Genomic DNA, 13,419 nt, shown 5'->3' on the forward strand with positions numbered 1-13,419 from the left:
GAGCGTGGGTTTATTCCAATACTCATAACTTATGAGCACTCATGAATGTTGTAAACCATTGCTATGACTAAACCCATTTAGCCATCTACAAACTCGATTCATGACAGTCTTGATTCATACCTACTTCCAACATATGAACGACTGTGGAGTGTTTAAATAACTTAGTCATTCGGAAAGAATAACCTAGCTATTTTGGAAGTCAAAACATGCAAAGTGAAACACAATAATAATCGAATCCAATATGGTCTCAGAACCCTTTTGAATATAAATAGAACCACCTTTTATTTATCACCATATTGATTACACATTATTCATTGTATAATGTTTCAAACAATCAACTTAAGACTTGAATAAAAAAAACAACAGTCGTCCCATGCTCCTAGCATGTACACTTTGTTTTTCTAAACAATAGTTATGCCATACTCCAAGTATGCACACTATGTTTGTCTATGATCCTTACATTGTGATGTAGATCAATTGATCTACATCAAAACCTTGATTTTAAACTTTTATGCAATGTTCCTCTTGTAATGATTATGCACAAAGTCACCAAAACCTTGTCACCAGTCATTACAGAGTATTCCAAAGAAGGTCAACCTCTATGGAACGGAAGTCTCATATTCAAAGTACATTGCTTTGAACATCCTTCTTGCATTAAGGTTTTCTAATCTTACATAGATTGAATAACTTCCACCTATGGAGACATTTCCATAGTCCCATTTTGACTATCACTTCCGAACAAGAGTTACTTCTTTTCAGAATATGTCAATATGGTCCTTTACGATAACTTACATCATACTTCCAACTGTCCCTGAGCAACCAATCTTTGGCGAACCTCAGATTTGTCCTCGATAATTGCTTAATCACTTTAGTCATATCCAGTTCTAGACTTTTCCCTTCTCAATGCCTTAAGCATTTGGAAAATTTAAAAAAGATGAATATTATAGCACATGCAATCGATCCTATATCTGAAGCATATGGGACACGATTCATGATGTTTGACATAAAGACATGATACTAGACTAGTCTTTTGCTACAATATTTTTTATTTGTCATGTTTTCAAAATTTAACTATGAAGGGGGATGCCGTAGTCATAATTGAATTTTGATAACGCAATATATATAGAATTTCCTTAAGTCGAACCATTCAGACATAAAATTCATATATATGTCCTTGACTAAAGATGATTAAAATCTCAATTTAAGCTTCTAGAATTGAAATGAAGTATAATTTCATCTCCCTTAATTATAGCAAAACAACTTTTCAACCCCTGCAACTTCACGAATTGAAACTTTGTTTTTTATAATTAACATTGCTAACTTGCAACACTAAACGTAATAATCATGCTCCCACTAACATGATGATTATCAGCATAACACTTATGCTCCCACTAGCTCTGACATATTTCCAGAAATCTGCTGGACTTCTGAAATTTAGATTCATACACCCTATCTTAGACAGCTCACATGTGTGTCTAAACAATTTTCAGAACTATGAAAAGGGATGCCGTAATCATAGTCTCAATTGCTTGGGCATTTGCCATTTCTCACAAGTCCATGTTAGTGTGTCGGTTAACCACACACTCTCCACTAACGACTTTTGAAAATGCAAATAACACAATTGATATCTACGTAAAATCTACTTAGTGAAAGCGTTTCCTCACCATCTTTTTCATGAATCGGAGAGAAACCTTATGACACTTAGATTTTATAGTGTATGAGTTCCTATCCATGTGAATTTGTCAAAACCATAATTACAAGATAAGGTTAGTGACAAATTCAGCCTTACATGGATTAAACTTGTTCAATCTTAGTTTCTTGTCACCTTGGTAGCACAAGGCCCACCAATGCTTCCAAGTTGAACTCTGATAACTCACATGCAAATTCAACTTATTTGAAGTAGGTACAGAAATAAGAATTATGTCAACACGATAGGTTGCAAACCTTATGTCGTGTGCTAGTGATAAATTACAGGTTTTACTCTTGATTAAATCTTGAAACTCTTTCAGGATCTTTAAGGCTCCCACTGTCCCCTTGACATATAAGTTTCCCCAGTCAAGAACCATTCCTTGACAAAACAAATATTCAAGGGATAGTGCGGATTCTTATCAAGACTAACACTTCACACAATTGGTCTTAGTTGGTCTTTGTCTCATCCAAGACATCACAACTTACCAATCTCAAATGTACAAGGGTAGAAAACATTTTACTCTTACATTTGACTAGTGTTAATAAATCTTCCTTTATGTCACTCAAAGTTACAATCTTGGAGTATGACTCTAAGAATTGTTTTGGAACGAAGTATGACTCATCTTCTCGATCTTAACCAATCCAACAATTCATGACCTCTCTTCTTAGCCATAACAATGAACTAAGACGTCCTTAGAGTATGAATTTGTGATATGGTTTCATAATCATTAAGATGATCATGAAATACGATACTAAAGTACTCTCCCATCCTTTTAGATTTGAGAAACTTTTATCTTTCTGCCTAATTTGCTTCTTCTCTTTTGTTTTGTCATACATTGTAACCTTTCCAATGTTACAGAATTATACTTAACCTTAAAAGTATAATCATATTTACTAATCTTTAATAAATCATGACAAATCAATCTTTGTGGTGGACCTTGACCAGCGCACACCCAGTGTACCTAATTCCTTAGTCCTTCAATTGACTCACATATACATGTGATCAAAGAATTAGTCTTAATTTTCAAAAATGAAAATTCTCATTCATCATACAATACAACTTGTATGATTCCAAGTTTCTGTCCAATTGAAACTTGGGTGATGAAAAACTTTCTTCATTTGGTAAATTCAGACACTACCACAAACGAAAGAATCAAATCCACTTTCCAATATTGCTATTACTGGAAACATATAAACAACAATTTTCCACAGATGCCATTGTAAGGATATTTTCAAAATAAATAAAATTAAAACCCTTTTTTTCCTTTTATTTTAAAACTTTGCGGAAAAACTTATCCTTACAATCCACATGAAAACCTTGTTGTTATCTATTCATAAGCAATATATTATAACTCTTAAGCAACAGCTGAAAATTCTGATTACCGAACCATGCGATCGAAAACCCACCTTTGCAATCAGAATCAACATACACTTACTTTAAGCTTCCTATCTTTTCTTTGATTCTTAAAAACATCAGCATGTGACCCATTCACATTATGTAATTAGAATCTCCAAATAGGAACTTAATAGAGTTAGACAGTGGACTTTACCCGAAGTAGAGTCAAACCTCTTGACTTGATCAACCTTATGACCTTTCAGGTGAATGGGGCAGCTTCACAACCAATGCCCCTTCCTTTGGCAACAAAATACATGGACCCTTTGGTAATGGCACATGAGACTATCTCAGAATTTGCCTTTCTCTTTACTATTTGGTCAAAAAAGTTGACTATAGTCGATCCCTTTCCATTGGGAAGAGAAATCCTTTTCTAGATATTCAATGCTACCATTGTCAATGTCCATGTAGACTTGGGAAGTTGTTCTTTTAATCAAATTTGCTTTACTGGTGTTCCAAATCATTGCTGATTCCACAACACCAAGCAAATAGATAACATCATTAAGGGTCATGTCATGGTCTGTCTCCTAGTAGTCCCAAAGAGACTCACTATGTCACTAAGAAAGTGATTAAACATCCAACTTTCACGAGACTTTGACACCCAACTCTCCCGGCTTGTCAATATGTGACTTTATCTCCAAGATGTGAGCACACATAGACTATGCTTGCCAATAGGGATTGAGTGACTTTAAACTTTTCAAGAACTTGTGGGTGAGGGAGAATAGTTGGAGGAGGTGGAGGAAGTGAAGCATGATGTTGAGGGACACCATCTTCAAGAGATTTGGGAAGATCATAGTTGTCTGAACCAGACATCTATAATGGGAGAAAATCAAGTTAGTTGATTCAAAGTCCTCAATATAACACCCAATATGAAATATTAAGGCTAGGACCCAACACAATATTTTATAATTTGGAAGAGGGATGTCGTAATCCAAGCTATAAAATATTTGAAGGTAGGCGAATGACGATTCACCAATTTCCACCATGAAAAACGAAATAATTTATTAGGTTTTAATTGGATTTGAAATTCCTAGATCTTTTGAGATTCATTGAACTTTTCAATGGCATGTTTCAATCTCGAGTGTGCCCTCTCAAATTTTGTGACTGGGATGCCGAGGATCACAAAACAAGGTGTGAATAACCATACCAATTCACTTGGTACCCTTAATATTATCACCTAATCAATGTGCCGGTTAACCACACATGCTCCATTGATCTATGACAAACATTAAGTCACCCTTTGTGATCCTTACTAGTCCAAGTTAGTGTGCCGGTTAACCACACACGCTCCACCAGCGACTTGGTAAGGTACAAAGTGTGAATTCCATGGGCTAGCACCAAATTCACATTTTTCCTAAAGTAACTAAGATTGGGAATTAAATAAAAAAATATTTAGTTACTTTATAATACTCATTATACTTTTAATGAGAATTTAAAGTCATTGTCCTACCCGTTCGGCTAACGACCCTCCGCCGATCAAGCAAGCGGTGGGTGAGAGTGGACACCCATTAAGTTGCCATTTTATAGGAAACAACCTTATACCCACCTTATAGACCAGCTTCGTGAATGAGGCCTACTAACGGTAAAACGACTTGTTCTTATACATATATATAATAATTAACCATTAATCTTATAATAGTATAAGGGTAGAATTTTAACTTTTAAAACTTCTAGGGTATGGAATTAAAGTTTGTGTGAGACTTTACAAATTCCAAAACTTGAGGGCAAGTTTTGAACAATTCATAAACTTTTGGATATTCATAACTTATGAGTTTTAATTAAGTGTTTAATACTTTTAATGAAGAGTCTCTTGGAAATCCATAACTTGAGGACAAGTTATGAAGTCCATAAAAGCATTTATTAGAAAAACTCTTCAAGAAAATGTAACCTACAACTTCTTAAAAAACATTTAAAAGAAAAACTCTTGGAATTCCATAACTTGAGGACAAATTAAGAATTCCATTAAAACACATTAAGATCAAGAATTAACTAACAAACAATTTGCAAATAATTCCTTTGATCTAACAAAACTCATATGAACATGAACATCCACATCAACAATTTCAAGAATCATATGAACACATATAAACTTGAAATTTTGATTATAACTTTGAAATTGGTCCACCATCATCATTACCACATCAAAAACAGGTTTTATGAGTCCAAAACAGTTTCAGGTAATGATTCTAGACCAATTCCGGCACCAAAACCCGAAGATATGATGTCTGGGGGTCCAACTCGTCGAGTGCATGAACCAACTCGCCGAGTTGGATGAATTTTGTCTTGGACTCGTCGAGTCCCTTCATGGACTCGGTGAGTCTGCTGTGCAGACAGCACATAAACTTCAATTTTCAGCAATTTGCATCAAGTATTCAAGAAAACAAGCCTAGGCTCTGATACCACTGTTGGGTTTTGAGCAATCTAACACTTCCTAAGTGTGCATGCAACCCTAATAAACCTTGGATCTATGTTTTCTTCTAAAATACATGCAAATAATAATTTCCAAGGTTTCTTCCTAACTAGCATAGCATAAGGATTATGAATCATAAAAGTACTAGTAGAAATACATACCTTTTGATGATGGTTGATTGTTTGGAGTTTGAGAGCCAAGCACCAATAGTGTGAATGCCTCAAATGGAATCACAAATCACCACAAACACTTGGAAAACTTTGAGAGAGTAGTATACTTTCTTATGAAATCGCCCACTACTAAGTCTCACACAACTAGTGCCACTAGTGGCTATTTCATGCAACATAAGCATGCTTATATAGTGTACATGATTAGGGTGAAACCCTAATAACCCATGACCTTTCCTTTTCCAAGGATCCATGGGTTAAAAGCTCCATGGATCATCCATGGACTTCCATACAAGCCTAGCCCATTAACAAATGAGTGCTAGCCCACACCATATAAAACAATAGCCCACAATTTAATTAGTCTTCCTTTTAATCTCTAAATTAATTCATAATTAATTTAAGACTAAGACTAATTAAATAACATGACTTCATATTAATATATTATAACTTATAATATATTAATAAATCGTAAGTATACAATTCTCATAAAATTATCCATAAATCGTTTGGGTGAAGTGCAACCCAAATGGACCATGTCGGGTCGGGTCAATTATGTACCAAATAAGTTATGGACTTAGACACCTTATCCAACAGTTGGATGTGCTGAAGGATTATGATTGTGAGATCATATACCATCCAGGGAAGGCCAACGTGGTGGCCGATCCTTTGAGCCGCAAGACGGCGGGGTCCCTGATTAGGAATATTTGTATGAGGATAACAGTGATCTCTTGTGACATCCCCATTTTCACGGCCAGAAAGACCGATTATGTTTATGCTTTATAAAAACCAGAGTACCCTTTTTATAAAAATGTTGCGGATTTTTTTTCCAAAAAAACATGATAACTACGTTATCAAAGCATTTATGAAGAAATGTATTTTTTTATTTATTTTAAAACATTAGGATGTCCTCGTCAATACAGAAACATAAGCATAAACAGAACTTACATTCATTATCATTAGTGATTTACATATCCTTAATCTCTCAGTGTAATGTAACTTCATATCGACACTTGTGATACAAATAAACTGAGTGGGTCAGGTTGGGAAACCTGGTGAGTACATAGGGTTTTCAACCCACAATATTATAATTAACTTGTTTCTTCACATAATACATGTCAAACAATTAACCCGATTACCCATCCTCATTTTCTTTATTTGATATTCCCTAAATTATTACCTTAAGATTCATCTCCTATATCGTATTTACCTCGCATCTCTTTGCATCTCATTTCCTTATATGTTCGTTCCTAAGGACTTTTCCTACGGTTCATTGCCTACATCACACATACAATAATGCTTCGGGGATAAGAAGAGAAAGACTCTTGAATCAAGAGAACGGTGCAAGAAATATGAGAGTCCAAGCCTCTTATTTATAGCAATTGAATTTACAAAAACTACCCTCCATAATTACTTAATGACCTTATAGTTAAATAAACGACTAAACACCTCTTCATAATACTATTTTAAATAGATTTAACGATATTTGTACTAAACTAATGTTGAAAGTACTCAACACTAGTCTTATAATAACCACATCGTCGATACCTTTCTAATGATATATACATTTGTATATATATGTGTACGTATATATGATTTTGTAACATCCCAAAATTCAAGGCCAAAAATTTCGTTTTAATTAAGTTATTACATAAAACCATTAGTATAAAAACATTCATAATAGTATCTCGTGTCAAACTAAAGTGTCAATATTCAAAACATATTATCATAAAACCATATCAGAGTGTAATCCCAAAGATCTCATGTGCGGAAAACATAGTGTGATGCGCTGCGATCAAGCCGACTCCTTTCCTTTAAACACGAAGTACCTGAAACCAAAACTGAAAACCGTAAGCACGAAGCTTAGTGAGTTCCGCCATCATACCACATACCATACAATCATATAATGAACAGCTAGGAGATACAGGTCTCGCCCACACTCATGGAGGTACGGGCCTCGCCCACACTCCGCTAGCTGGGAGATACGGGCCTCGCCCACACTCCACTATCTCTGAGATACGGGCCTTGCCCACACTCAGCTACTAAACCATAACATGCAAGTATATACAATCATATACTAAACAGCTAGGAGATACGGGCCTCGCCCACACTCATGGAGATACGGGCCTCGCCCACACTCCACTATCTCTGAGATACGGGCCTTGCCCACACTCAGCTACTATCACAAATATCATAACACAAACATACTATCAGACATACCTGGGGTGTCCGAACTGCCCTTCTGTCCTAACAACCGAATTTGGGGACTATTCCCCTCCTACTACCACTATCACATATAACATATCATGCCAACATATAAACATATCATCACATGCTGTCAGACATATCTGGGGTGTCTGACCTACCCTTCGGTCCTAACAACCGAACTCTACTACTATCATATATAACATATCATGCCAGCATATAACATATCAGGTAGTAGCAAACCTAGATGATATCACAAAGACAATCATCTAACATACAACTCCTACTGGTGGGCCGGCATTGTGGCCGTAGACCCACCGCTACTGGAAGGTAACTCACCTCACACTGCTGAAGTCCCGTAGACACAATCCCACACTTTTGAAGTCCCACAGACTCAACCCCAGCTGCTGGATGACAGATTCCCGATCTGTCAATATCAAAACATCACCCAATTAATAATTGGGTCCCACTACATAACCATAAACACTTACTTTGGATAATTACATTACCCCAAGCTTGGCTTATTCAAGCCCAAGGCCCAACCCGTAGGTCCAAAGTCAACTAGGAAATCAAAGCCCAACATATGGCCCAATTTTCCAAATTGGGCCTAGGCCTATACATGGTCTCATTCTGAGGCCCAACATCATATAATCATTAAGGCCCAAACTATGGCCATCTATGGCCCAATTTTCCAAATTGGGCCCAAGCCCCTTACATGGGCCTTACCCTAGGCCCATTAGATTATTCTAGTCTAATTTCTTGACTTTAGATGGCCCATTAATAACCCGATCATCAAGGCCCAAAAGGAAGGCCCAACAATAAACCCAAGTGAAATTAGGGTTTCCCATAAAATGATGATTAGGGTTACGTTTCCTACTTAACCCATTAAGGACTTAATCTATTAAGTCCATTATCTCTTAGATTAATCTTTGCCGAAGTTTATTATTTAATATCTCAAGTTATTAAATAATTCTCGTGTGCTTCCCGATTAATTCTCAAAAATTAGAGTTTAATTGGCATTAGTGTTTTCCAACCCAAAGACTAACCCATTTATTAACTTGTTGGGCTTCTAGATCAATTAGGGCTTTATTGGGCCTATTAAGCCCACTAAAAATATTATTAAGCCTATTAGGGTTTTATTGGGTCCATTAGAGTCCATTAAGCTTCATTGGGCCCATTAGGGTTTTAGTCCCTTGTCCAATCATCCAAACGAGTCCAAACACCATCAAAGCACACTGCCACCCGACACGGCGGCCGGTGGCGGCAGGAGGCGGCAGCCACCACCCTACGGTGGTGGTTTTTAGCTTCTTTTCATTATTTTTCTTTCCGGTTACAATTACAATACTTTTATCCAAAACTAAACACACACACACACACTAACTAACTAACACTCACACATAAACACGGTGGTGTATGGTGGCAGCCACCACCTCACGGTGGTGGTGGTGGTTGTTCTTAATTTTCCGGCCAACAAAGCCAGTCACGACACACACACATGCACTTCAGACTTCACTGTACACTCTAGCCACCCACCTGGTGGCTCACGACGGAGACAACAACGAATTTGGGATGGCAGCCACCACCTCACGGTGGTGGCGGTGATCTCTTTGGTTCCTAGTCAAATAGCCACACCCCCAAAATAACACAAACCACTCAGACTTGAAGCAACAGCGCACTCGCACCCACGTGAGGCACGGACATGGCAATGTTTGAAGCGATAAGCGATAACCAGAGCAACATGAGAGTTGCACAGGCGGCGGCGGGTCGAGGCTGAGCATAGCACATGAGGAGAGGAAGCATCAGCGGCCATTAGCAGCAGAAGGTGGCAGTGGGACCGCCGTTGAAGTGGTAGCGGTGATGCACGACGGTACTGCGTCATTCCATCGACGTGAGTTGTAACGGCAGTAGTGGGGACAAGTGGCGGAACTATCGGCGGTGGTTGAGACTTTGACGACAGGAGGGGTAGCTGTGGTGTTTGCCGACCGGAGCGTGGAAGTAGATGGGTGGTGCGGCGGCTGGAAGAGGGAGGCATAAGGGTGGCGGTTGCAAGAGTGTTTAGGGTTAGGGTTTCATATTCTATATATACAAAGAGGTGACGGGTTCACACCCGGTGATGCATCTTCCCCATAACTACAACTTCGGTCCCTCCTCCCCCTTTCCTTTCAATATTAGGCCTTAATTTACAAAGCAGCCCCCAACACCCAAAATCCTTTCACAATTAGTCCATAAGTTACCATTTGAACCCTACCATCTAAAAACTTTTACAAATTAGGTCCGAATGATCAAACTTCAGCCATGTTAACATTTTTAGTCCCTCCCCTTCTCATTCTTTTCGACTTAAGTTCCAATAATTACCATGGAGCCCCTGACTTCATAAATATTTATAATCTAAGTCCGAAACTTACACTTTTGACCCCCAACTTCTAAAATTGACAATTAACTCCTCGAACCCAACACCCTGCATATATAATTATTTATTTTAGGCTACCATTTGTTCATTAATTTATTTATTTAACTAATAAATAAATGGGTGTTACAGATTTATACTTTATTTTAATACATATATATGCTATTATAATTTGTAACTCGTTCATACAAACTCCATTTTTGACGTTCTTTATATCCATCTGTTGGTATTTATGAGTACTACAACTTTCATTTAGACGTCGTCAGCTAATTCTCATTCTACCTTAGATTTACGAAACTGTATCGAATTTATCGCGCTCGAAGAGTAGGGACCAAGTTTCGTCCATATCTTTAACATACGATCTCTACTCTCGACATTCTTTATATCCGCGCATAGGTAAAAAGAAGATCTAAAACTTTCATTTAGACTCCGTAGGCTAATTCTCAACCGATCTTAAATTTAACAGTAGGAGGAGATTATACTGTTAAATGTTCGCGTAAAATTCATAACTTCTATATACAGACTCTGTTTTCGTCTGTCTTTTTACCGTTGAGTTCCTATTAATGAGATATTCAACTCTCATTTAGGTTGCATAGGCCAAAAACCGCTCGAACTAAAATTCGAGTTTCGGGTCGTGCACTGCTATGCCAAATGTTAGGAAATTCATAACTTCCTCATATGAAGTCAGATTTGGGCGTTCTTTTTATGGACGCTCTTAGTTTAACATATTCTACGACTTTTGTTTAGATTACTAAGGCTAAAAATTCCTCTATTGTAAATTCAGTATTTACGTCTCCCGGTGCCGTGCCGGTTTTGCCAAAAAACTTCGATGGGTCATAACTTCTTCGTTATAACTCGAATTTCGGCGTTCTTTATATGTACTATGTACTGAACCCTTGTAAAATATACTAAAACTTGGTTAGGATTAATCCTTATAAATAATATTCCATCAAAAACTCATTTTGATGCTTATTGTCTCCAAATTGATTAGCCCGGATCTGCGGGCGTTACATCTCTCCATTGTTGGACATGATCAAGGAGGCCCAGGTCGAGGGAGTGAAGAAAGAAAATAGAAAGATGGAGGGAATTCGGGGACAATATCCTTTGTTCGTTAAGGATAGTTGTGGCCTTTTGACACAGTGTGGACGGGTATGGGTACCGATGACTGGGGGAGTGAAACAGAGGATATTAGAGGAGGCACACAAGTCCAAGTTCTTTATACATCCATGGGCTAAAAAATGTATAGGGACTTGAGAGTGAGTTATTGGTGGCCCTGCATGAAGTGGGAGATCGCCTGGTTTGTGGAGTGCTGCTTGACGTGCAGGAAGGTCAAGGCCGAGCATCAGCGGCCTCATGGAAAGGTTCAGCCGCTACCCATTCCCATGTGGAAATGGGAAGATATCACTATGGACTTCATCACGAAGTTACCGAGGACGGCAAGAGGTGTGGACGCCATATGCGTGATTGTGGACAGACTGACGAAGAGTGCCTACTTCATTTCGATTTCTGAGAGTATATCCGCTGAGAAGTTGGCGAATATTTATGTGCGAGTGGTGGTGGCTAGGCACAGGGTGCCAGTGTCGGTAGTCTCTGACAGGGAAGTTCAGTTTACATCTAGGTTCTGGAAGAAGTTCCATGAGGAAATGGGCACTCAGCTACATTTTAGCACGACGTACCACCCCCAGACCGATGGCCAGAGCGAGAGTACGATCCAGACACTGGAGGACATGCTTCGAGCATGTGTGTTGGATTTTGATGGGAGTTGGGATATTCACCTCCCATTGGCAGAGTTTTCGTATAATAGCAATTATCAAACCAGTATCGATCGAGCTCAATTCGAGATGTTATATGGTCGGAGGTGCAGGACCCCGATTTGTTGGGATGAGATTGGGCACCAAGTCATGGGAAGCACTGAAGTAATGCTCAAGACTACTGGGCTGATTCAGCAGGTGTGCGACCGGCTGTGGGTCGCGCAGAGCCATCAGAAAAGTTATGTTGACCGACGGCGATCAGATCTTGAGTTTCAGGTGGGAGATTTTGTGTTGCTGAAGGTGTCACCCTGGAAGGGGATTATCAGGTTTCGGAAGAAGGGCAAGTTGGGGCCTCGGTACATAGGCCCGGTCAGGATCACGAACCGGGTTGACAAGGTGGCATATCGCTTGGATCTGCCGGAGGAGCTTAGCTAGATTCACAATACCTTCCACGTATCTCAGCTTCGGAAGTGTGTCACTGAAGAGTCCACAGTCATTTCGTTGGACGATATTCAGGTGGATGAGAGCCTGAACTACGTCGAGAGGTCGGTTTCCATCTTAGATAGGAAGACAAAGGGTCTTCGGAACAAGGAGGCGAAGCTGGTAAAGGTGCAATGGCAGCACTGAAGAGGCTCCGAATGACTTGGGATTCGAATGAAGAGATGCGGGAGCATTATGTCGTTCTATTCACAGCTACGGACTACGATGACAAGTTTAGTTCAAGTGGGGGAGAGTTGTAACACTCCAAATCAGGTATAACTTTGAAACCCTTGAAGAAATCTAATTTTAGCATAATAGCCCCTTATGTACGCTGGGCGTACTTATGAGTACGTTTAGCGTACTGTGCAAGGATGAACGCGGAGGGGCAACACGTACGATGGGCGTACGTGCCGGATGTCTTAACCCTAAATTACGGACTTGAGGCCTATTTAAACATCCTTAAGCCCCTTGTACTTAACCCTAGAGAGCCTCCATAGCCTTAGTTCGTTCTTCTACTCCAGAGAGAGCTTGTGAGACCATTTTGAGCTTAGAAAGGGTGTTGGTGGCCATTTTTAGTGTCATTCAAGATGGAGAAGTTGTCAAGGAAGCTTGGAGTAACATTAGGCTTCAAGAATCTGCATCTAGTTCACCTCGAGGAGCTTCTGGAGGTATAAAGCTTAGACATTTCCACCTTAATCATTAGATCTATCTAGGGTTTTCTAGTTTTGTTCCCTTTGTTGGTTTTGGATCTCCTCTTGTGAGTTGGGCAAGTCCAGAGGATGGAAATGTTAGATCTGAGGTCCCTTGGTCCATTTATAACAAAAAAATGAAGTCTCGATGGGTGTTTTGACCTATGCATGGGTTAAGACCCTTAAAGAGGTCTTAATAGGAGTGTTAGGAACATATGGACTTGCAAAGGC

The sequence above is a fragment of the Lactuca serriola genome, chromosome 4 (assembly GCF_051521515.1).
Source record: "Lactuca serriola cultivar US96UC23 chromosome 4, Lser_US96UC23_V15, whole genome shotgun sequence".
NCBI classification, from domain to species: Eukaryota; Viridiplantae; Streptophyta; class Magnoliopsida; order Asterales; family Asteraceae; genus Lactuca; species Lactuca serriola.